This window comes from Zalophus californianus, chromosome 15, assembly GCF_009762305.2.
Source record: "Zalophus californianus isolate mZalCal1 chromosome 15, mZalCal1.pri.v2, whole genome shotgun sequence".
Taxonomy (NCBI): Eukaryota; Metazoa; Chordata; class Mammalia; order Carnivora; family Otariidae; genus Zalophus; species Zalophus californianus.
Window position 1 is genome coordinate 44,031,445 of NC_045609.1, and position 26,599 is coordinate 44,058,043.

Consider the following 26,599-nt stretch of genomic DNA (forward strand, 5'->3'; position numbering starts at 1 on the left):
TATCTGCCCGTGGAATGCGGAATTATGGCTCCCTGCTTCACACCTCAAAACCAACCACCTGTGATATTCTGTTTGTAGAGATCCAGATCTTCTTACATCTCAGGCTGGTTTCATGGGTGCTCAGAGTGGTCTGGTAGATATCCAGCTCAATTCCAGGGACCAGTTGAAATCAGGTCCCCTACTCCTCCACCATCTTTCCTTCTATGCATCTCCTCTCCCTTCCTTAATGATCTAGTTGGAGGGTGGTCGGGATGCACATGGGCCCTGTGCAGGACTTCTGAGTGAGATGAAGACCCCAATGGCTATCAGTGTCCATCAAAACCTCCCAGAAAGCAGTTCTTTGGGGATTCTTGTCTTTTTGACAAGGATTTGCTTCCACCTATGGGAGTGCTCATGGTAAAACGAGCCAGAAATCATAAAGTGAACGACATTGACTTCCCATTTCTTTTAATAATTAGATCACTTACTCTGGGGTGAAAAATGCTCCTCTTCAGAGAGTACACTGGAGATTTCTGGAACTCCTAAGATTCCATCAACTGCTTTTTGCTGTCACTCAGGTAACTGCATTGACACCTGTTAAGACAGAAAGGGTTGGGTTCTACTATCCAGAAACTCTTGGGGACAAGAGAAGAGTAATGAGCCTTTATTGGCCCCCTGCTCCATACAGTTTGTAGTGCCTACTCCTCTTTCCCATAGTTGTTAGAAGGTCATTAGTCTAAAGGGTAATTCTCCATCATTTCTTCTTAAATTAAATGCTTTAAGTCTTACTGGCCTTTCTCCAGTTAGGACCATTTAATGGAATTCAAACCTACATGTCCTTAATTGTGGAGAACAATTTGGAATAGAAAGTGAGTTTCAGAGAGAAGTGGGCAGTTTGGGTGTTTTTGACACTGACATCGTTGTGTAAAATGTGAGATTTATGTCATGGGTCTGAGGTACCAGACCCTCAAGGTACCTATTGCTGTTTGCTGTTCCACAAAAAGGATTTTATGTCCATTTTCCATTACTACCCAGAGAATAATAACAGAGAGCTAGAAGTTCCCTTAGCAACAGCCAGGTCACCAAATGCAAGCCTTCCTCTGAGAGTGTCCAAAAGCGCTGGACTCTGGGATGCGGTTTCACATACACAATCCTATACTTTCTGTGGAGTTACCAATGGTGCTTTTCATCCATTCCCTCAGCCAGTGAGAGGGTTTTTACTGAGTAATGTCACCCCAAGATTTGGAGACAAATATGATAAGTACCCTGTCCTCTAGTAGCTCCTTGTTCATTAGCATGGACATAAATAATTACTGAGCAAAGTGACAAAAATCAGAGCATGGGTCTGATTATGTCATGCTCATGTGCACAAAACTTCATGTGAGCTGTCATGATGGCAGAGGGAAAAGTGAGGTAAGGGATCTTAGCTGGCAGGAGCATCATGAGAAGAGGCACTATTAGGGCAGTTGGAAGTCAGGATTTGTATGTAGGGAGAGCAGGAGGTAATGCCTACGTAGTGTGTGTGTGTGTGTGTGTGGCAAGGGGACGATGGCCTATCAGAAAGCCTTCTCTGTTTCATTCTTCAGCTTTTGTTACTTTGTCCCTACTCCTTGGATCAAAACACACATCTTACCATGAAACAAAGGTAGACAGATAAGGGGAAACGTACAAGAGTGTATCGCCAGAAAGCCTGGTGTAACTAAAGAGTCTGCTGCTGGAGTGAGGAGCCTTGCCTTGTTCGAGAGAAGGTGGCTCTGAATTACAGTTTTCAGAACAATTACATTAAGTGGATCAAGGTACATTTCGAGGTAGACAACGGAAAGAAATTCTAAATTGAAGGAGTATACCGTCTGGACTATTATAAGGCAAGGAGGGGGTTTTTCTCTGAAGACTAAAAAGGGAAAATGGAATTTTACCTTTCTGGGTTATGTTAAAGTGAGAACTACACTAAGGCATAATTTCAACAGAACCTGTTCAGCTTCTTCAATTTTGATTAATATGATCACATTTGTCTAAAATTGGTAAGGTATGAATATTGACTTCACTGGGCTATTGTAGGGAATAAGTAAATTACATATGAGAAAGTGCCCATCACAGGATCTGGTGCATAATATAGAATCAGAAAATTGCTTCTTCCTCCCCCTTCCCTCCTTACTTTCTTCCTTTTTGATTCTTCTTTCCCTGATTATTTTGATGGTGAAGGGAGATATCCATCTAGATAGGGGTTTTCACAAGCAAGCTGTTGAATTTGTATCTACGAAATTCATGCATTGAAATAACAGTGACAGGTTCTCTCAAATTTTTTTTCAGCTCATTTTCACCCTTGTGATTGTTGACAGTAAACCCTTGGAACTGCAATATGTTTCCTGACCACATTTCCCCTCCTTGTCACACATGGTGACCATTATTTGCTGTGAGAGCCTATTTCTAAGTCTATTACTGGGAGGACTGATGCCAGTGTAGGAAAACAGGGTCAGACGCTTTCCTTTGGAAATAAAAGGAGGCATGTGGTAAGGAAGTCTCCAGAAGCCTGGGAACTCGGTATGTAGTCACGGAATCTTGACTTGAGCTTTTATTATCCTTGGGGTCTCCATGTGACCCCCCGGTGTAGGACTGTGTGATTCTCCCAGGCGTACATAGGGGCAACTGATAAAACCAGATACTATACAGAAGACTAAAATTGCTGACCAGAGAGCTTGTACTTTCAAAGGGGCACTTAATTAAACACAAGGATGTGAGAAACTCAGTAAATATGGGTGTTTCAAGAGAATGAACCTTAACCATTTGGCATTCTTTCAAGAAAGCCACTGCCAGAGCTGTGTCTGGAGCACGGGTCTGATTATGTCATGCTCATGTGCACAAACCTTCTTTAACCACTCATTGACTTCAATATAAAGTTTTAAATCTCTTTTTATGTTAGTGAAACTCATGTGTTCAGAGTTAATTCTGAGTACCCTAGACATAGGCGTTAAGGACCAATGTTGACTTCCCCTTAACCTTCTCTGGGTCTTTAAGATCTCCGTGTAGAGCTGAAGCTGGAAATGGAAGCATGCTGACTTTAAGAGCATGCTGACTTTAAGATTCTGAAGAGGAGTGTTAGTTATTTGCTATGTTGTCCTTGTGGTTGGCTCATTAGAGTGGACTGTGAGATGTTGCAGATACTCTGTGGCAGTTAGTGTAAGGGTCCGAGGGCCCCAGGGAACCTGGATTTAGGCATGTTCATTTGTTCACTCAGCCCTGCTCTGAGAAGAGGCTGGCCATCCATCCTGCGTTCAGGTCTCTGTTTCCTAAGTGCTGGTCAGCCGACCCCAAAGACACATTTTTATCTTCTCTTTCTCATACCCTGCTGGGGTGCATAGCAATGAACTCTGAGTATAGTAAAGTCAAAACAGTCCTTTGCATTCTGGTTTTTCAAAGATACTACCTAGAAGAAAAGACGAATTTTCTGGACAGAATGCTGACTCATAGGTGCATTATAAATATATTTTTCAGCCACAAACACACTTCACAATGGATATCATGGAAGAAAGAAGGAAGCACAGCAATTGTTTAAAAGCCAGAAAAGGGCAGTGGGCCAAGTTAGGAATTGGTGGAAAACAAAACAATATTGTCTTCTCAGTCCGTGAACCACCGGGTAAGAAGCACTGTTCTTGACCAGTGGTTTCTAAAATGGGTTATACACACTCCAGAATATGCAAGATCAAGATCATCCATGGATAGGCAACATTAGGACTTCTATATTTCATCAAAAAAAGAACAAAACTTCAGTTTTGATAATATTTTATATATGGGCCGACATGGATGTCTTTCCTAGGTCCACATGTCAGATGAGCCCACCTCAGGTTTAGCTAAAGAACTATCAGCCTTCCAAAATAGGAAAGAGTTGACAGTGGTACCTTACACTTTGTTCACTTTTGGTATATGGTGATGTTTTGCAGTTTCTGTGTGCCTATTTAAGTAGATCTATCTAGTTTTAACCTAACTAGCTTTCTTTAAAGGACAAATGGCTTTAAAAATTCCTGCAAAGAAACTGCAAATTGAGTAAAGATGAAGGTACTATTTAGAATGCAAGCAAAAGAGAATGATGATAAGATGAGAGTGTGGACAAGAGGTAAAAGAAGTGGGGTGCCTGGATGGCTCAGTCAGTTAAGAGTCCAGGGACTCTTGATTTCACTCAGGTCATGATCTCAGGGTCATGAGATTGAGCCCTGCATCGGGCTCCGTGTTCAGCACAGAGTCTGCTTGAGATTCTTTCCCTCTCCCTCTGCCCCTCCCCCTGCTTACACCTGTTCGTTCTCTAAATAAATAAATAAAATCTTTTAAAAATGAGGTAAAGTGGAATGTCCAGGTGGCTCAGTCAGTTAAGTATCTGCCTTTGGCTCAGGTCATGTTCCCAGGGTCCTGGGATTGAGTCCCACATTAGACTCCCTGCTCAGCGAGGAGCCTGCTTCTCCCTCTGCCTGCTGTTCCCCCTGCTTGTGTGCTCTTTCTCTCTCTCTCTGACAAATAAATAAGATCTTTTAAAAAATGAGGTAAAAGCAGTGGTGATACAATACAAAAAGAATCAGACAAAATTAAAAAATAAAAAATTATTTAGGAGGTTATTTTAAATATTTTAAAAAACGTTATGATCTAGAGAAGCTTTGCCCTAAGTCTCTATTTTGACTACATATTAGCTAATGATAGCACAAAGCCCACGTGATAAGCAAACTATTTAAAAATATGGTTTATTTCATCTTAACCTTTTAAAATTTACATTTTTGTGTATATCTTATAATAGTCATAACATACTAGTAGAGAAATACATTATAGACATATACATTAAAACACACACATATAGATGTTGGAAAAATCTTCAAAGAATTTTACTGATGGAGAGCATTATGAACACATTGCTCTAGGAAATTATGATAATGAGAAGACAAAACATTACAATGTCAATGAACCATGATTCTTGCTAGTCTACCACTCTATCTGTCATTGTATCATGAAATGAGGTGAGAGAGATTACTTTAATCACTTCCTTCATAAAATATCACAACAGTGAAGTTTCATAGTTGAGTAAACTCATATTCTTCAAATGGAAAATATGGCCTTATTATGATGTCTTGGAACATCGGGTTATGTTTGGCACAGGACTTAGTCACCACTCACTGACGGCAGATCTGCTCTCCTTACATGCTAAGAGAAGTGGGATATATCTTACAGTGTGTAGGAGCTTCCATGGAGATGGGCCAGTTGGACTCTTCCATACATGCTCTGGAGGAGAGAGGCCTCAGTGAAGTTGTGAAGTTTTCAGGACACGTTATCTTCTCTAGAAACTCTGCTGGTTGGGAGAAGAGGGAATAAAAAGCTTCCCTATGGATGAGTAGAATGTGTTGTGTCTCACAACAACTCAGATTAAATTGCTTTAAACAGTGAACTCACAGCTATTAGTTTTAATCAAGAGTGAGACATGGTACTCAGAATTAGAGAGTGCTTAGTGTGACATTAATTTGAGGTGCTGATTTAGCCATAAAGGCCAGTAAAATGTGAGATATTGTCAAGGGAGGGATTCTACACAACTTCTGTCATTAAATCAAAATTCAGCTAATCATTAATTGAATACCTATTATATGTCTTCTTGTTGGGATGATACAGGTCTGTGTACTATAATTTACAGAGATCCAGAGAGTTGGAAAATCCCAGAAAAAAACCACCTATTATAATCACTGGAAACAACCAAAAGAAGTTGGAATATATAAGTAATTATAATTCCTTAGAAAGGTGAAGGTGGAAGGAGGAGCAGGGACTAACTTACAAGATAACAAAGAACAACGATTCTTTGTTAGAACCAACCTTCCTTCCTGCCTTCCTTCCTTCCTTCCTTCCTTCCTTCCTTCCTTCCTTCCTTCCTTCCTTCCTTCCTTCCCTCCCCTGCCCCCGTCTCTTTCTCTTTCATTAATAAAATAAAGAAGAAGGTAGGGATGGGGGTGGGAGGGGAGATGTAAATCAGTTGAACCAATTATGTTTACTAGAATACAATAATAGTTTCCCCAGACAAATCACTCAAAGTCATATGTGGAAAGGGTAGGATATCAAGAAGATTCCAGATCTATGTCCCCAGAAGAGTAGATGAAGTCCCCACATGTGTTTTCTCCTCCTCCAAATGGCTTCTTCTTCCTAAACCCTTGCCCTCACCCTCATCCCAGGAGTATCCTTTTCCCAGATGGGATTTTGGCCAGGAAAACAGAAAGCACTGTCAGATTCCAAGCAGGGAATTATTTCATATAGAAAACTATTATACCATTAGATGGAGTTGGGGAGTGATAGGGAAAGCTTCTAGGAAATCAATACATGATAGAATAACCAGAGACCACCAACAGTGACCTCCCATGCATGTAGCACCAACGTGGGTGATTTGCCAAAATATGTTCCAAAGCCCTGGCACACATCTGCTGAAATTCAGGTGTCTGCCTGTATCTGCCACAAGAACAATATGACTTCAGCTTCTCTTCTACCTTCCATCTCTCCCATGAGTGTCTCTCACTGACAGAATCTAAACCAGAAGCTGGCTGGTTAGAAAATGCAGCCCGAGGCTTGCAGCCCTTGTGATGTGGGAGTGAACAGAGAAGAAGGCAAATGGTGCTGAGTCTCTAACAGATGATCTAGCACAGTCATGTTTTCCCATTTGGGGTAATTAATATCTTCCAGCTCTACTGGTAGTCCTGAAAGTGTTTCAGTACAAGGTCATTTAATATACAGAATGATTTGACATGGGCCTTCGATAGATACTATATCACTAATAAATTGATGTGAGTTGATATCACATTTTTAATTGAGTTGAAGTTCAAGAAAAGGCCTTGCTCGCTCCGGGTGGGGCTTCCACATGCTTTGTGCTGAGTCATATTGCTCTCTCAGGGGGATTTTTATTGCCCTTCTCCCGCAGCCTACTCTCTGCAATTCTCTTGCTCTCCCTCTGTCTTGTATTTCTCTCTGTTACCAAGGGTTATTCTGCTGTCCTTCTGAGATAGCCAGTAATGCTGTCTTCCAACAGGAATACACCTCTGTCACTGGGCCACAAGACAAGCTTTGCACTCAGATTTTAGAGTGAAAAACCAGAATTATTATTGAGTCTGATTCAACCTTTCAGTTTATCCCTGGGAAATTGGAATGTCTTCCTTTAAGACTGAGGACACTGTGGGGGTACCTGGGTTGTGCAGTCGGTTTGGTGGCCAACTCTTGTTTTTGGCTCAGGTCGTGATCTCAGGGTTGTGAGATCGAGCTCGATGTCAGGTTCTGCACTCAGCCCCGAGTCGGCTTAGGTTTCTCTCTGCCTCTTCCCTGCTCTTTCTCTCAAATAAATAAATAAATCTTAAAAAAAAAAAAAGACTGAGGATACTATGAGAGAAGATGTCCTGTGTAATGCCCCAAAATTAGTGATCACGGACAAAAGTGGTTTTACAAGACTTTTTGCCTAGAGAAGGAAGTTGGGCCAGAGAGCAGTTTCTTGTTTAGTGTTTGCAGTTGAGAAAGGTGTTTATTCTCATCCCCTTTGCCCAAGAGTCCCAGAATGAAGGCAGATCTTCAGTTTTAATTGCTCTTTTATCTCTTCCTCATAAGGAGGGTAAATACCACTTTACGCACCAGTCCCAGCAACCGAGCAGGGCATGATGTGGGATGTGCAGGCACACCTGAGTTTGAGCAGTGGGCACGCAGTTCACTCCCTTCCTGTGACATCAACTGCATCTCAACAAGGACACCTGAATTAATGCTTGGAAGGAGGAATTAGAAAAATAAAAACCTAGATATTTATTTAAGCTTCAAGGTCAAATTATTATTATAGTCAAAGCTTCAAATTATGTTTAAGACTTCTCAGTCAAGCCTGAAATTATAACTGAAGGCATAGGGCAGTGATGGTCAGCTGTGTCTGCTTTCTCTCCATCCTCTGATGGTTGTGAAGGCTGGAGAGACCCTGATAGCCAGGGAGAGGACTCTTCTTATGGCAACACCGTGGACTTCTCCTTATTAGCCATTGCAGATCATCAGCACCAGATACCCCTGTGCAAGAGTAAGGAGATGCCATGGATTGTCACATTTTGCCTCTGCAAGTCTCTTCATAGAGCTCTTGAAGTGTAATATTGATCTAGGAGGCCCTGGTCACAACTGACATTTCCCTCCACTAAATTAGAAGCATAAGAGAGAATTTTGACGAATTGAACAAAGTCTAGATGCTTTATCTTGCACTGACATTTTGATTTTTTTTAAGGAAATGCATTTCCCAACTGTATCCTAGATAGATAACTCTATTCCACTCATTTGTTGGAATTGTAGAAAACATAATCAAACTTGCCAGCATGCTCATGTCTTAGATTTTGCAGCTTATCATAATTCATGCAGGCTGTGCCACAAGGTCTGCCGGAATGACAAGAAGGAAGAGCACAGAGAGAGGAGAGCAAGCCAGAAATGGGCAAAGTTAAACCCCAGGTATTTATCTGTTTATTAAAATTAAGTTCCAGGGATGGTGGCCAGTAGACTGAATTAAAATGTCCAAATTGGTAACTGGAAAACCATAACATAATATCCTAAGACACTGGTCTAGAGGCTGCATAATAATGTCCAAAGGAGGATGGTGATGAGACCTCATTTTCATGTTCAAAGCAGCAGTTAGAGGCCAGTTTCCAGATTACAATGTCATGGCAGGGTAAGGAGAGTAGATCATGAGACTATATTATAAAATCCAAAGTTACGATCTTAGTAACATTATAATCCACAGGGTATGTTTAAGGGAGTCAAATGATAATTTCAGAAGGTAGAAGCCAAAAGACTATATTGTGATGATCAGGAAGATACCCAGAAACTGTACATTAAAATGTTTTAGGTTGTGACTAGCAAAATCTATTTTTCTAATGGCCTATTGCATGGCTAGCTGGTGCTCAAGCACTGGTACAGTGCTCAAGGATTGGAAGGTATTGCCCTCTACATTTTCTGGGTTGTGGATGAAAGTAGAGAAGCAATCAGGGGTGAGTATCAAGGATGAAATTACTTGCTAGTCCAGGGGAGGACTTGTTTGGATTAGAACATCATCTGTGGGATGGATTCACAGAGTTTTCAGGGCTGGGCTGGGTGGAAGGGACAAGGGCTGACAAAAATTCTAGTGACAAGTCTCAGAAGCCATGTGTATTAGTCTTCTTGGGCTGCTGTAAAAAGATACCACAGGTTGGGAAGCTTCAACAGCAGACACTTATTTTCTCACAGTTCTGGAGTCTGAAAGTCCAAGATGAAGTTGCCACAGGTTTGGGTTCTGGTAAGACCTCTCTTCCTGATTTGCAGTTGGCTGCCTTCTTGCTATGTCCTCACATGGTCTTCTCTCTGTGCTCTCATGGACACACAGACACACACACACACACACACACACACACACACACACACACACAGAGAGAGATCTTTGGTGTCCCTTCTTCTTATGAGGATACCAGTCCTATAAGATTAGGGTCCCACCCTTATGACCTCATTCATGATAATTACCTCCTAAAGAATCTTTCTTCAAATATAGTCATTTTAATGCCCAGGGCCTCAACATATGAATTTAAGGGAATACAATTCAGTCCATACACCATGTACCACTGGCTCTCCTGCATATCACTCAATTTTTAGTTGGCCATGTTGGAAACTGTCTTACTCTAATTCTCTTGCACAGCAGGAGAATCAATTCTCTCTGAAGAAGACATTCTAAGAAGGATCTGAATAAAGGGACAAATATGCTTCTGCTCTAATAACATTTATTCAAACCTCTTACAGCACTTTTTATAAGCCTTAATAAGCTAGGCAGTTGTGATGTATAATTATATTCATAATTGTTTTTATACATGTGGTTTTCTTGTTGTTTTTTGTTACTTTCCAGATCTATTCTTTTTTTTCCTCTATACTATTTTCTGCCTTAGAAACATTCTTTTGCTTTCCTATGGTTTGGAAGCCATAGCTAGAAAAAAGGTAGATGAATAAGATCAGGATATTAATCCCTGTAGCTCCCTTGCTGCAAGGTTTACTAAGGCTGTCTGTATTCTTCAATTGTAAAGTCCTGCTCTTCTCAAATAAACTTTTTCTACATGATTGTCTCCATCTTGAGTCTAAGAACTACTTCCTCCCCTCATCCTTTTGTGACTACAGAGTCCCTGTTACTAAGCCCAGGTCACTGCACTATGTCTTGTAGTCCCTTGAATCCCAGCAGACACATTTGAGAATAGTCCATTATTCCAAGATTATTTGTTCATAAATCTTCAACATAGCCTGAATATGCTATTTGTTTCATACAGAGGCACTGACTGATACAAAATGCATCACTAAGCCAGATTTCTATTCTTGCTTATTCTCTGTAAGTCAATTTACATACACTTAACTTCCCAGGAAAATCATTTGTATTGACTGGGATGACGTTGTTACAACTTGAGATGCTTAGCAACAAAGCATTGTAAGAGCTCAGCAGTATGTAAGGGAATAGAGAGGAAGCTGAGATGACTAAGGGGAATGGTCTCCATTGGGACTGTAATGGGAGGAATCCAAATCATAGTGTCCAGAAGTCTGTGGTGAACCTGAGCATGATCCAGGCTGGGTCTGATATCCAAGGAAGTAAGAACTGCTTCCAGAGTCCATCCACTTTCAGGACAACAGACTGGAAATAAGCCTGTCCTGTTCATACATATTAAGTTAAAAATGTGTTCATGATGCTAAACATATGTATTTCACCTGTGGGATTCAATAAAGTTTTCTTTATTTTAAATTATTAACTAATGCTTCTCATAAGCACCTCCTTTCCCCCACCTGAATGGCCCTTGTGCCCAAAAGTTGCCCACCCTGACTCTAAGCAGTTATGTTGATTAAGAACAGTTACCATATGGCAGCCTAAAGCTTGGACTTTAGAGCCAGAAAGAGTTACACTCAAATACTCTCTCTGTCATGTAGTAATTACATTTCTAGTTACTTTACTTCCCTGAACCTGAATTTTCTCATCTATAACCGGGGATACTCTTAGTATTGATTTTGAAGCACTGTTGTGAGACATTGAATAAGATCCCTTTGGTAGAATGCTTGGGTCAGTTCTGTGCTCAACATAGAGTAAGCATGGAATAGATGCCGGTCACACTCTTCCACCCACCTCAGCTGCTCAGCATCAGGCAGGGGAAGTTTCATGGTCCTTGATAGTCATCTTGCCTTAGAAGCCTTCTTTGTTCATATTGGCTAGCATAGAGGATGGGGTCCAACCTACATGGAAAAGAGATTAAAAGAGCTATGCAGAGTAGTGGGGCTTAAATGGGGTTGGAATTCCAAAACAGCTCTGTTCCAGAAAAGTGGGTGGATGCGGAAGCTGAGGACAGCAGGCCACCTCAGCAGGCCCACGGGGTAATGGGCTTTAACAGCATGGTTAAAGCATGGCTGTCCACCCTGGCTAGTGTTATTTTCGGGAGCTGAGGGCAAAGGGCATCATGGCTAACCCTGATAGCTGGAATGGGAGAACATAGAGTTGATGGGCCAGAAATGTGGGTCAATTTTGTCAGCTCTGATGTTCTTGATTGACTCCTCATCTGTTGCTTCTATCTCAAAACAAGTATTTCATAAAGACCAACAGAGCTGGATTTCTACTCCTGGCTTATCACTTTCTAGCCATGTCACCTTAGGCAAGTGACTGCATCTCTCTGAGCCTCAGTGTCCTCATCTATAAACTGGGAAAAGAATATCCACCTCATTGAAGCCTGTGTTAAATGATATAAGGTATGAAAAATCTTAGCATAGAATAGGTTCTTATTCCTAGTTTTCTCTTCTTTTGTTACATTCCCCTCCAAAAGGTCATCCATTATCTTGGCTACCTCTAGTAACAGGGACCTCACCACTTTCCTGGAACTTCTTCTGGTCTATTATAGAACAACCCTGATTATTAGACTTGGCTTTTTATAATGAAATGCTTGCGTGAGGTCAGTTCTCTGAGTTGACGTAGACTATATCCAATCCCTATTTCACATTACTGAACTTCTTACATTATGGCCTCCTAAATTTTTTCTTTCCAAAGTAAAAACCTATAGTTACTTCAACCATCTCTCAAGCATGAAGCCTGTGGATTCTTTCACTAGACTCCTCAGTTCTTTGATAGTGACATTCATCGATTTCTCTTTTCAATTTTTCTTATTTCCCAAGAAGCGAATGTTCACTATTAAAAAAAGGAAAAAAATACAGACTTAATAAAATGAAAATAATGACTTCTAAGGCAATATTTGCTCTTTCACAGTCTACCCTGGGGATCTTCATTCCTTTGCTATCATGAGTCATCTGGCACATGCCGCTGGTACCATCTTGATACAGTAACTCTTCTGGCCTGAAATTAGGTGGCAAAATATAAATCTTCTTAAGTTGCTCATTAGAGATAATTGAGAAATGGATGAAAAAAGTAGTGATGAATCCTATAGAAGATGCAGATACCTCATTAATCTGCCCCATTTGGTACTACCATTATCTCATATTACAAATTTGCTGTACTTTCATCATATTTGTACAAAGGGAGATTGCCTGACTTCAAGGAATTAGATGGAAGCTATAATTTGGCCAAGAACATCCACTCCCCAAATCTTGAGTGGTAGGAATCATAACTTGTTCTGTAAGGTGAGTTCATCCAGATGTCATTTCCCATGACAATCTTCCCTCTAGAGTTTTTTTGGTACCCCAGGAATTATCTTGTTGAAGTGTGAACTGAAATCATGATTTTCTTACTTGTCCCAGTGCTTAAAATTCCAAGTTCAGTCAACTCCTAGCTCCCAGCTCCCAGTCTTTTCATGGCTTTGATTATCCAGAATATCTTGGATATTTAGAAAGGAAAGCTTAGGTAGCCTGTATGGTCATGGAAGAGGACCCTCCCAAATGCAGAAGTAGTGTTCCAGATTTCATCCACAAAGCATGGTTTATACAGTCCTAAACGTATTCTCAATAATGTCATTCCACAATATATAATAGGAAAAGGTGTATGGTCTCTATTAGTGCCTCAGTTACCCTAATGCACATACATGCACACACATATAAGGAAAGAAAACTGAAGAAGATTTCGTTTTGAAGTCTAGCTCTGCTTATTTCCTCTCCAGGCTGAATTATCTCCTATTCTTTCCAACCTCAAATCCTTTTGTGAACTTAAACATCTTTACTCACTGCTAGAGGCCCTGTTCCTAAGTGTCCATTGAGTAGATGATAGAGTTCCAAGTTTGTAGCTGACAGGTAGAACAGTCCTCCCTCCCCCCAACCCCCGAAGTGGAAAGCTCCAACATTCAGCAACTCTGCAGTTCACAATGAAAAGTGACTGAGAACTGAATAGGAGGAAGCTAGAGGAAAATCAGAGTTGGAAGCTCTTGGGTATTTAGGATTAGATGCCAAGTCATGGGATAGCATTTTCCTCCTGGACTTTGTTTTTCTTGGAAAAGAGTATGGAAGGGAAGAAGGATTTGGATCCCTGGAAGCAAGGACCAATGAGAGATCCTCAAATCTCTGCAATATCAACCCAGACTGCTGCTGGACTATTAGTTCCATGAAGGCAGGAGTTCTGTACCATCCACCATCGTGTCTCCAGCTCCTGGCACTTACTGGGTGCTCGATAAATGCTTGCTGAATAAAGGATTGAACAATGCATGAAAGTTGAATAACTTTTTTGCCTTGCATCTTCTCTATGATTATTTATTTTCCTCTTCCTTCTTAGTTTTTGCCAAGTCTTTTTCAAAATTCTGTGCTGTCTCATATGCTTAGGGGTTGAGTGTTAGAACACTTGCATCCATAGTTGGCCAGAGGTTAAAAATGACATACCATGCCCACTTCAGCAGCACATATACTAAAAGTGACATATCACTGGAGCCCTTAAGGAGACTGGGGTCGGGCAGAAGTGCAAAGGGAAGGAAGAGAAAGAAGCACCCATGAGCTCAAATCCAGGGATCTAGGTTGGTTTGTGGCTAGCATTTTAGTCTTTCTCTTAAATAGGATGCTGATTCCTTTATATACAAGACATTCTGGAAAGGTGTCTTTGTTTCTTTAAGTAAAAAAATCAGAGGCAGCTTGAAGATTGTTGAAAAGTAAGCTGCCTGGAACCTGAGGCTGATAAAAGGTGAAAAGTCAGAAAGTTTCATGTGAGGAGAGGGAAACCACCTCAGGAGGAACCACACTGGGACCTGTTTTCAACTTGCTGGCCCTGCACTAGATCAGCCTGACTCCAGAAAACATTGTCTTCCGAGTTTTAAAACTATGTTTGCAAAGGGTTGGCCCTCTAGGACTCAATAAATAACCCTAGAAAAACACCACAGGAAAGAATGAATGAGGGTTGCCTTAAATCTGAGTGGACTACTTTATCCAAAAGACGTTTTATTTTATGAGGTTGTGATCTGAATATTGACTTGATTCATGAAAACTGCACATGTCTCAGAAGCCCCCATTCCAGGCACAAGGACAGATCCTGGACCAGGTCACCCAGATTCTATCTGGGATCTCAAATCTTCACTTTTAGACCTCAAAGACCCTTCTTTTTAAAAGATTTTATTATTTCTTTGACACACAGAGAGAGAGAGAGAGAGCACAAGTAGGGGGAGCAGCAGACAGAGGGAGAGGGAGAAGCAGGCTTCCCACTGAGTGGGGAGCCCAATGTGGGACTCGATCCCACGACCATGGGATCATGACCTGAGCCGAAGGCAGACACTTAACGACTGAGCCACCCAGGTGCCCCTCAAGGACCCTTCTTTTATATTGACACAGAACATCATCTGAAGGGTGTTGTTTGCTGAAGGACTGAGCAGGCACAGCAAGAATCGGTTTGCCAAGAGTCTTCCTCACCCCCTTCATCTACTCTCATTGTTCTTCAGTCTCTCACCCATTCTTACCCCACACCACACTATATGGTCTCCGCATTCTGATTGAGTCCAGACTTGTGTCCACGGGGAAAATCATATTCTTGTCCAATGGCAGAGATGAAAATTAGCATGAAGAGTGTTTCTTTTGCAGTCAGAAGACTTTATGGTCATGGTTTATCTTTTTGGGAGACTTTCCACACTTTTCTAGGGAAAAATACTCACACTGACTCCCTCTGGTTAGAAGATTAGCTGGTGTGCACTTCCTACCTCTATACCCAGCTCTCCCTCAGCAACCCAGGCATGCTGCTTTTTATAAGAAGGGGAGAAGTCAGGCTAATGGTGCAAAGCTCTGCAGAGCCAGACAAAGACTCTCCAAGGGAGCCGAACATTCACCTTTCTAAAATTTGTTAAGGGAGAGCAAAGGAAAGTGCACAATCAGAATTAAAATGAATTGCCTTGGGTAGCTAGAATGAAAGGTAAAGGATTTTTGAAAGATTTTTTTCAGGGCTTTCTTTTTTGAAAGAGATAACAGCCCTTAAAATAAGTAAGACTTTCTTCAAGGTCTAAGAGACACCATGATCTCACTTTGAACTTTGAGTGACAACACCCCCGTTGCTTATTTCAATAGAGGCCTTCAGAATTCATTAACTTAAGGGGAGGAACATAGCATGGGGAAAGAAAAAAGGGGCAAAGAGGGGCATGATTCCCCCCAAAATATCCCAATATAATTTCTTTATCCTGTTGTTCAAGAGGGAGAAATACGTTAACTGCTTGATATATGAGAGTTCATGAAGTCAGTTTTTGAATCATGAAACAAGTCACTGTTATATTGTTCAATTTAGTGAAAACAACTTTTTAAATAATACTCAAGGGAGAAATAGAAACCGAATGAAGAATGAAATACTGAGTGCCATCGCATGGAGAAGCCTGTTGGTATCACACCAGTTTAGGTCATATCAGATTAGGTTCTCCCTTGGCCCCACACCAAACATTTTAGCCTCTCTCTCTCTCTCTCTCTCTCTCTCCCTCCCTCCCTCCCTCCCTCTCTGCTCAGGAAATTAGGAAATTAGGAAAGTACCAAGACTGATGGGTGGTGTAGTAAGTAGATTGAGACAATGGGAGAGCTGATTGCTTGTTATGATATATGAGTTGTTACAATGATGGTAGGGAGAGAGAATTGGGAGGAGAATAGAGATTTTGTTGCATTTTGACAGAAAGCCTAATTCCTACTGTCTCAGCTAAGCCTGGCACACCCCCAAGCTTGCTTCCCCATATCGATGGGCTTAAACTAGGTGACAAGATACCCTAGTTCCTGATAATCAAGATGACCTCTTTCTTTACTTCATTACCACAAAGCCTCAAATGTCTACATCAAACTAAAGTAAGTACTGATGCTGGAGAAAAGTTCCTAAGGGCATGTGATTCTAGAAATTAGGCCGGGGATGTATGTGGCCACCCCACAAGCATAATAGAACACTTTTCTAGTTGGCAGATGGAAATATTTTTTAGTTTTTGAAAGCTTTACTTTCTAGTACCATCTCTCTTATTTTCCTATTTCTTTCCTGTCACAAGTCTCATAGCAGAGAGAGAGAAAATCAGCAAATACAGAAATGAATCTGTTCTTGAGTAGGTGAGATTGAGTGAGAGAAAGGAGTTTTTTATTTTAATTGGGGTTAGCAGACACCAGGGTTTTTGTGTCAAATCTGAAATCATACAGTGGAGGAGTTATCAGCTACTCAAGTGTGGGTCCCTTAACTGCACAGACCAGGCTGTCTACCTGGACATGGTGTGTGTATCTGGGGGCGTGAGGCAGAGAGAAGAGATGCATCAAAGTTTCAGGCATAAGCCTGTGGGTGTTGGAGCCTGCGCTCCAGCTGCCCTTCAGGTGTCACGTTCTGTGCAGCTGGGATGGGACACTCTTTCTGGGCTGTTGTATAAGATCCACAGGCATCCTATAGGGGGTGAAAGACCTTTCCAGGAGAAATCATTCCTTCTAGGTGTTGGGGATTTGCCTGGAGAAGACTGGAAGACAGTTAATTTAGTAAAGGTCTCCAGCCATATCTCTCCAAGATGGGCTTTCTTCTTCTGTGGAAACACCATCCTGAGGACTTCCCCAGTAATGGGGAAATCTTAGCAGGCATGCAGAAAAACATCTTTGAAAATCTGAGGTAAGGAAACATTTCTTAGTTAGGGTACAAAGAACACAAACCATGAACATAAAGTGATAATTTTGATAACATTATAATTACAGTTTGTTTATTAAGAAATTCACACACACACAATGACAATTCGAGAACTGGAAGAAGGATATTTACAACACCTGCAAACTCCTTATCCTCCAAACAAATCATATACAGAATAGTACTAAAGTCTACAAAGCACTATGAAATCAAATAAGCTGGGCAGGGCAAAGGATCAGCAATAGTTAAATGGAAAATTCCCAGAAGAAATCTGAGTAGCCTGTAGATATAGGACAAGATATTCTAGGTCATTAGCAGTTATAGAAATTCTCATTAAAACCACAAATTTCACACTAATCAGGCTGGCAAAAATTAAAAAGTCTGACAATACCATGTTGGCAAAGATGTGGAGCCACAGGGATACTTATACTTTGCCCATGAACATGTACATTGGTACAACTTATTTGAAAAACAATTTGACAATAACCAGTGAAGTTGAAAGCATCCAACTTTCCCAAGCTGTTAATTCCACTTCTTGATAGACACCACTGACGTATCCTTGAACTTTTATGTAGAAAAGAACTCACAACAACATTGGTCCTAGTAGCAATATCTGGAACGAATCAAATGTCTATCACCTGGAGAGTAGATAATTCAATTATTATGTATTCAGACATAAAAAAAGGAAACATAACACGAATAAAATGAAAGAACTAGAGCTACATGTATCAAATATAATTGAGAAAAAAAGTTGTAACAAACAACTAAATATATAAGAAATATATATATTTCACATAAGAAATATATATGTATATACATGAAAAATATATAAAACAATATTACATGTTGCTTGGAGATTCATACAAATTTTAGTTAAAATATGAATATAGGCATAGAAACACAAAACACTGAATTCAGGATAGTGGATTTCTAGGAAAAGAAAAGACTGGGGGAGAAATCCAAAGGGCTATTTAGTTCTTCTGACAATGTTTTGTTCCTTATGAAGGATGTGAGTGCATAGATATTCAATGTATTGTTTTAATACCTATTTTGTGTGCCTTAAATATATCAAATTAACTTTAAGAACAAAGTCATGGTAGTTAATGGCATATATATATATATGGTAAGGCTCTTATTCCCTTTCCTTTAGAGCAAAAGATCGCTTCCAGGAACATCCACCACACTTTTCCCAAAGCTATAGAATCCAAAGGTGATAGACATTGGGGAGGGTATGTGCTACAGTGAGCGCTGTGAATTGTGCAAGACTGTTGAATCACAGATCTGTACTTCTGAAACAAATAACGCAACATATTTTAAGAAAAAGAAGAAGATAACAGGAGAGGAAGAATGAAGGGGAGTAAGTCAGAGGGGGAGACAAACCATGAGAGATGATGGACTCTGAAAAACAAACTGAGGGTTCTAGAGGGGAGGAGCATAGGGGGGTGGGTTAGCCTGGTGATGGGTATTAAAGAGGACACATTCTGCATGGAGCACTGGGTGTTATGCACAGACAATGAATCATGGAACACTACATCAAAAACTAATGATGTAATATATGGTGATTAACATAACAATAAAAAAAAAAAGAATCCAAAGGTGTAACAAGAAAATCGGGAGAACAAACAACAAATAAAAAACCCATTTCACACTGGGAAGATGCTATGCCACCGCTAAGGGCTCCTGACCACCATATAAAGAGGACATTTGTTTTTGTCGTGTGTGCGTTTAACCTTTTTATTAAATACCTTCGTTTCCCTGGGAAGGACTCTTCTTCCTCGGAGCTCAAGCCATGTTTGCATAGACCTGTGTGGAGGATCTGACCTAAGTCAAAGCTAGTCGCCAGGCTACAGTTACTGATTCAAGGATATATGGTCTCATCAAAGTCAATGACATTCAAAAAACTTTGCAGGGAGTCATTGGAAAGGGACTCTGGCTTTTTTCTCTCTCACTAGCTGAGACCGAGAGAGGATGCAAGCTCCAAAACGGCCTAAGCCTCTTTGTGACTAGAAGTCTCTCCGGCTAGTCTGGGGATGAAGCCTGTGAGGAGGAAATCTAAGTGAATAAACAGAATGGGAGAAACCAGGTCCCAGATGATCTATCAGACCTTCCAATCAAGCTCTTTGACACCAGCCCCTCTTCTGAGCTCTTCAGAACTGAAGGTTAATACGCCCACCTTATGAATACGATTTGAATTTTCCCTTTCTTTCAACCAAAATGATCCTAACTGATAAATCTTTCATTACTCATAAAATATCAAGATGAACCCTCCTCTTAGCCATACAAGCAATCACAATTCTGGCTGAAAGGAGAACACTCTGCCCTCCATGCTTACCTAGCTCCCACCTGCCAGGTCCTCATTTCCCCTGAAAGCCTTTCCTAACCCCTTCAGCAGCTAATAAAGGAAACACAGCTGGCTCCACTCAGATCCAATACCTAGTCCTTTTGTCATAGAATTGCCTAATCAAAACAACTAAAATTGCCTTCCCAGAAATTAAACCCTTCTTTTGACTGGAGACACTTATGCCAGCCAAAAACACTTGATGAAGACCCAGTGAGGGGGTCATTGTTATCCTCACTTTGAATATCTGAGAAAAATGAAGGAAAAGGAGAGGAGTCCATGAGGAGATAATTTGTTTCTTCTGTCAGATGTTTCGCAACACAGGTGATGGTCTAAATTTAAAGATCCTTTAAACAGCATGTACCCAGACTAATGAAAATCAAAGTTCAAGGGCTTATTTCAATTCTGATGAACAATCCACCCATTTGTAAGGATTTATTGACTAGCTGGGGAATATTTAAAATTTGCATTTCACTTGCCACTTTAGAATTTTTTTCCAAGAGCATTTAATCTTCTTTCCTCTTTTTCAGTTCTTTAAAAGGTCTTGACTTGCTATTCTTAAATGAAATTATCCTTGTCTGCTTCCTCTTCAGTGAAATGAAACCAACTTTAAATAACTCACCTAGACAGCTGAGTTTTAAAACTTTTTGAACAAATACTTTCTCTCAAAGTCCCTACATGTTGTGATGTTCTATTCTATTCCATTCCATTCTATTTTAAAATGTCTTGGTCAAGACCCACTAAATTGGCTACTACTGAAATAACTTCTCTCTTCCAGAGTTGTTTGATATTTGTTTAGGAAAATCTCTCTCTCTCTCTCTCTCTCTCTCTTTTTTTGTCGCTTCCTTCATGTTACTTCTAATCTAAGAATATTTTCAGTCGGTGAACGAAGGTAACGGGACCTGGGAGTCTTGTGAGTTCAGTCAGTTTCCCTGCACCTGGCTTTAAAGGGATTTTTCCGGTCTTTTGCCTTTTGCACTTAGGTGCATTTACTATCCTTCTTCTGCTCTGCACAAAGAAGACTGGTTCTACATTTTTCAGACTCTTCTCAACTACCAGTTAGTTTTATCCAGAAGGATGCATTACCAAGGCAGGCAGAAAGTCATATTTATTTCTTTCTTCTTGGCACTGACTGCATCTCCCTCTTCTTGTTGGAAGCCTCTGTTCTGATTCTGGTGTCTATCTGCTAGACTTGGCTCCTGGCCCCTGCAAATGTCTCCTCATATTGTTCCCCTGCTTTAGGAATAGAAGCAGTTTTCTGTTGTTGCCAATCTTTGGATTGCTTTCCCATCTCCTATTTTGCTTTATGAGATTACAGTAGCTTTGTTAAATATCTCATACTAAATTTCTTCCCTTGCATTATTGGATATTCACTTTTTCTTTAGTGAAAGAAATTCACTATGTCAGGATTGGGTTACACTATTATTAATTTGACCCACATCTTGAATTTTAGTTCTGGGAATGGGTAAATTTTAGGGTCCAAAATCCTGGAGAAAGGGTTATCAGAAAAGTGAGCCCAACATTCTTTTTTTTTAAAGATTTATTTATTTACTTGAGAGAGAGAATGAGAGAGAGAGAGACCACATGAGAGGGGGGAAGGTCAGAGGGAGAAGCAGACTCCCTGCTGAGCAGGGAGCCCGATGTGGGACTCGATCCCGGGACTCCAGGATCATGACCTGAGCCGCAGGCAGTCGCTCAACCAACTGAGCCACCCAGGCACCCTGAGCCCAACATTCTGCATGAAGTTTTCTCTTGAGGCATTTGCCAATTCCTAATGGACTGAGAAGCTGCACAGATATTAAAACATTAAAGAGCTATGAGATTTATGTAATCTCAGGGTGTGTGTGAGAGAGAGAGAAAAGAATTTTAAGGTCAGCCATCAATGAGGAATCTTGCAAGCAACACAGACATTTAGTTGAGGCCCCTGCATGCTTCCTCCTAGGAATAAGAGCAAACCAGCTCTCACAAAGAAGCAAGTCAAGCCTCACAAAGCCTGAAACAAAACCTTAAGCCATCTTAATTCCTAATTAAATCAAGGTAGTCTTCCCAAGGTAGCCTGTCAGAAGAAAATTAAATTCTGTCTGGAGGCATATAAATCATCCCAAACCTCTACATTTTAAAAATATAAAATAAAACTAACTAAACATGACAGAAAAAGTGGCCATATGGCTGCAAATCAAAAGAAAAAAAGAGAAAAGGAACAGGGCTATAATGTAATAAAACTCTGGATATACAATGTAACTCTAAAATTTAAAGTTATCAGCCAGATACTTTTAAGAAACCATAGTTCACTTGTTTAAGAAAATAGATAACAAATTTCAATGGAGAAGTAGAATCTATAAAAAGAGTAATCTATAGAAATTTTAGAACCAAAATAATTCCCATAGATGGGTTCAACAGAAGTTTGGTTGCAACAGAAATGAGTAATAGTGAACTAAAATATGTAGTAGAAAAAATGCAGATGGAATTATGTAAGGAAAAAAGGGGGTCATGCCAAAAAATCTAAATATGTGTAATTCATGTCTCAGGAGGGAAGGGGAGAGAGAGAGAGAGAGAGAGAAACAGAGAGAAAAGGCAGAAGAAAAGTTAGAAGAATTATAGGCTAAGAATTTTACAAAATCTAATGAAAGACCTTGAGACCAAGTTCAAGAGATTCTGCAAGCCATAAGCAAAATGAATAAAAAGAAACCTACACTTGAACACATTACAGTAAAAATGCTGTAACCAAAGTTAAAATGAAAATCTTGAAAGCAGCCAGATTGAGGGGAAAAAGGCCCATTAAAGGAGCAACAATAAGACCAACACACACAAAAATTAAAACAAGAACACGTTGTGAAAGAAAGAGTTGCTAACCTAGAGTTCTATATTTCAAAAATGATGGTACAACACATTTCTGATAAATAAAAAGAATTTATTGCCAGTAGTCCCACACTGAAATAAAGAATATGTCATATTTAAAGGACTTATTTGGAGTGCCTGGGTGGCTCAGTCGGTTGAGTATCAGACTCTTGATTTCAACTCAGGTCAAGATCTCAGGGTCATGAGATCAAGCCCCTTGTGAGCCTCTGCTCTGGGCATGGAGACTGCTTAAGATTCTCTCTCTCCCTCTCCTTCTGCCCCTCCCTTGCTTGCATGCACTCTCTCTCCCTCTTTCTCTCAAAAAATAAGAATAAATAAAGGATTTATTCAACTGGAAATTATAATGACATATTTTTGTCTGCACTTAATAAGATTAATAATATAAGCTTAAATATATATGTAAAGCAAAATGAAATGTGTAAAAGGATATCAATGAATCCAAAATCATAGTTGGAGATATTAACCTCTCTCTCACATTAGCTAATAGGAAGATAGTAAAGCAGTGGAGCTATAGAAGACTTTCAAAATACAATAAACAAATGTCATCATATATAGATGTATAGATATATGTATATCTCACTACACCAAAAACCTCCAGAATATGTTATGAATATATTAGCTTTTAAAGTACACACGAAATTTTTACCGAAATAGACTGTATGATTGTCTTAAAGGCATACCCACAAATTTCATGTTTGAAATCATACAGGGTATATTCTCTGACCAAAGTGGAATCCATCTAAAAATAAATCTCCAGGGTGCCTGGGTGGCTCAGTCAGTTAAACATCTGCCTTTGGCTCAGGTCATGATGCCAGGGTCCTGAGTTTGAGCCCCGTGTCGGGCTCCCTGCTCAGCGGAGAACCTGCTTCTTCCTCTCCTTCTGCTGCTCCCCCTCCTTGTGCTCTCTTACTCTCTCTCTCTCTCTCTCAATCTCTGTCTCTCAAATAAATCAAAAAAAATCTTTAAAAATAAATAAATAAATGTCCAAATACTTGAATATACCACAAAACATATCTAAATAAACCATGACCCAAAAATAAATCACAATGGAAATTAGAAAATATATTTATTCAAGTAATGATGAAAATATATATCAAAACTTGTGGAGTGCAGTTAAAGCTATGCTTAGAGGAAAACTTATAGCTTGAGTTGATAAGTTATAAGACTGAAAATAGATTTTATAAGCATGTATCACAAGAAGTCAGGAAAAAAGATACAAAATATATGAGTATTTTATTTGTAATACCTGAATAAAAATCAATAAAACCAAATATTATTTCCTCAAAAACACCATTTAGATATATATTCTTCTGGCAAGACCAAACATAAGAGTAGAAAAGAATTATATTACCAATATCAGGAATGAAAAAGAGTGTATTACTGTAGATTTCACAGCTATTAAAATGATAATAAGAAACACAATGTAAGGTTTTTTCCAAGGATGTCTGCTAACTTCACTTGTATATTTTTTTAAGATTTTATTTTTTTTAAAGATTTTATTTTTTTTTAAAGATTTTAACTCCACTTGTATTTTGCTAATGCAAAACCATTGTATTGAAGTTCCTAGCCAGGCAATTAGGGTAAAGGAAAAACCAAAATGTATTTAAATAGAAAAAGAAGAAATGCGTTTGTCATTATTTCTGTACATATGGAAAATTTAAAATAATCCATAGATAAATTATTAAAATATATAAATTTATCATCCAGTCTGTTGCACATAAAGGGCATATACAGTCATTTTCTATATACTAATAAGAATTATTTGGAAGTAAAAATGTAAAATGTCATTTAGTGTCAAAAATGTCAGACATCTAGGAATAAATGTTATAAACTCTATGCAAAATCACTATACAAAAAACTAAAAATGCTGAAAGAAATTAAATAAAACAAATAAGGGAGGAATATACCATTTTATAGAATGGAAGAATGGTATTTCCCCCAAATATACCTATAGATTCTACCACAAAGCAATCAATTAAAATCATCAAAATCATCGCTCAAAATCACCAGGTTTTTTAATTTTTTAATTTTTATATTTATTTATTTTTAATTAGCAATAATCGCGCCTCGGATAAACCTCATTGGCTACGATACTGCCACTGCGCAAAGCTATATTTATTTATTTTTAAATGTTATGTAAATCACCATACATTACATCATTAGTTTTTGATGTAGTGTTCCATGATTCGTTGTTTGTGCATAACACCCAGTGCTCCAAGCAGAATATGCCCTATTTAATAACCAAAACCAGGCTAACCCATCCCCCCACCCCCCTCCCCTCTAGAACCCTCAGTTTGTTTCTCAGAGTCCATCGTCTCTCATGGTTCATCTCCCCCTCCGACTTACTCCCCTTCATTCTTCCCTCCTGCTATCTTCTTCTTTTTTTTTCTTAACATATATTGCATTATTTTTTCAGAATATGATTCAGACTGTGATTCAACCGTCTTGCACAATTCACAGCGCTCACCATAGCACATACCCTACCCAATGTCTATCACCCAGCCACCCCATTCCTCCCACACCCCACCACTCCAGTAACACTCAGTTTGTTTCCTGAGATTAAGAATTCCTCATATCAGTGAGGTCATATGATACATGTCTTTCTCTGATTGACTTATTTCACTCAGCATAACACCCTCCAGTTCCATCCACGTCGTTGCAAATGGCAAGATCCCATTCCGTTTGATGGCTCCATTGTATATATATATCACTTCTTCTTTATCCATTCATCTGTCGTTGGACATCTTGGCTCTTTCCACAGTTTGGCTATTGTGACATTGCTGCTATAAACATTGGGGTGCACGTACCCCTTCGGATCCCTACATTTGTATCTTTGTGGTAAATACCCAGTAGTGCAATTGCTGGATCGTATGGTAGCTCTAATTTCAACTCTTTGAGGACCCTCCATACTGTTTTCCAGAGTGGCTGCACCAGCTTGCATTCCCACCAAGAGTGTAGGAGGGTTCCCCTTTCTCCGCATCCGCGCCAACATCTGTCATTTCCTGACTTGTTATTTTTAGCCATTCTGACCGGTGTGAGGTGATATCTCATTGAGGTTTTGATTTGGATTTCCCTGATGCCGAGCAATGTGGAGCACTTTTTCATGTGTCTGTTGGCCATTTGGACGTCTTCTTTGGAAAAATGTCTGTTCATGTCCTCTGCCCATTTTTTGATTGGATTATTTTTTCTTTGGGTGCTGAGTTTGATAAGTACTTTATAGATTTTGGATACTAGCCCTTTATCTAATATGTCATTTGCAAATATTTTTGCCCATTCTGTTGGTTGTCTTTTGGTTTTGTTGATTGTTTCTTTTGCTGTGCAAAAGCTTTTTATCTTGAGGAAATCCCAAGAGTTCATTTTTGCCCTTGCTTCCCTTGCCTTTGGCGATGGTTCTAGGAAGAAGTCGCTGCGGCTGAGGTCGAAGAGTTTGCTACCTGTGTTCTCCTTTAGGATTTTGATGGACTCCTGTCTCACGTTTAGGTCTTTCAACCATCTGGAGTCTATTTTTGTGTGTGGTGTAAGGAAATGGTCCAGTTTCATTCTTCTGCATGAGGCTGTCCAATTTTCCCAACACCATTTGTTGAAGAGACTGTCTTTTTGCCATTGGACATTCTTTCCTGCTTTGTCAAAGATGAGTTGACCATAGAGTTGAGGGTCCATTTCTGGGCTCTCTATTCTGTTCCATTGATCTATGTGTCTGTTTTTGTGCCACTATCATACTGTCTTGATGATGACAGCTTTGTAATAGAGCTGGAAGTCCGGAATTGTGATGCCGCCAGCTTTGCTTTTCTTTTTCAAGATTCCTCTGGCTATTTGGGGTCTCTTCTGGTTCCATACAAATTTTAGGATTATTTGTTCCATTTGTTTGAAAAAAGTGGATGGTATTTTGATGGGGATTGCATTGAATGTGTAGATCGCTCTAGGTAGCATTGACATCTTCACAATGTTGGTTCTTCCATTCCATGAGCATGGAACGTTTTTCAATTTCTTTCTGTCTTCTTCAATTTCTTTCCTGAGTATTTTATAGTTTTCTGAGTACAGATCCTTTGCCTCTTTGGTTAGATTTATTCCTAGGTATCTTATGGTTTTGGGTGCAATTGTGAATGGGATCGACTCCTTGATTTGTCTCTCTTCTGTCTTGTTGTTGGTGTATAGGAATGCCACTGATTTCTGTGCATTGATTTTATAGCCTGCTACTTGACTGAATTCCTGTATGAGTTCTAGCAGTTTTGGGGTGGAGTCTTTTGGGTTTTCCACATAAAGTATCATATCATCTGCAAACAGTGAGAGTTTGACTTCCTCTTTGCCGATTTGGATGCCTTTGATTTCTTTTTGTTGTCTTATTGCTGTGGCTAGGACTTCTAATACTATGTTGAATAGCAGTGGTGAGAGTGGACATC

General features: G+C 39.7%; 1 pseudogene; it reads right to left on the reverse strand.

The window, feature by feature from the left end:
• Window positions 1–24,157: 24,157 nt before the first annotated feature.
• On the reverse strand, window positions 24,158–24,310 carry LOC113924010 (annotated as a pseudogene).
• Between the last annotated feature and the right edge of the window lie 2,289 nt (window positions 24,311–26,599).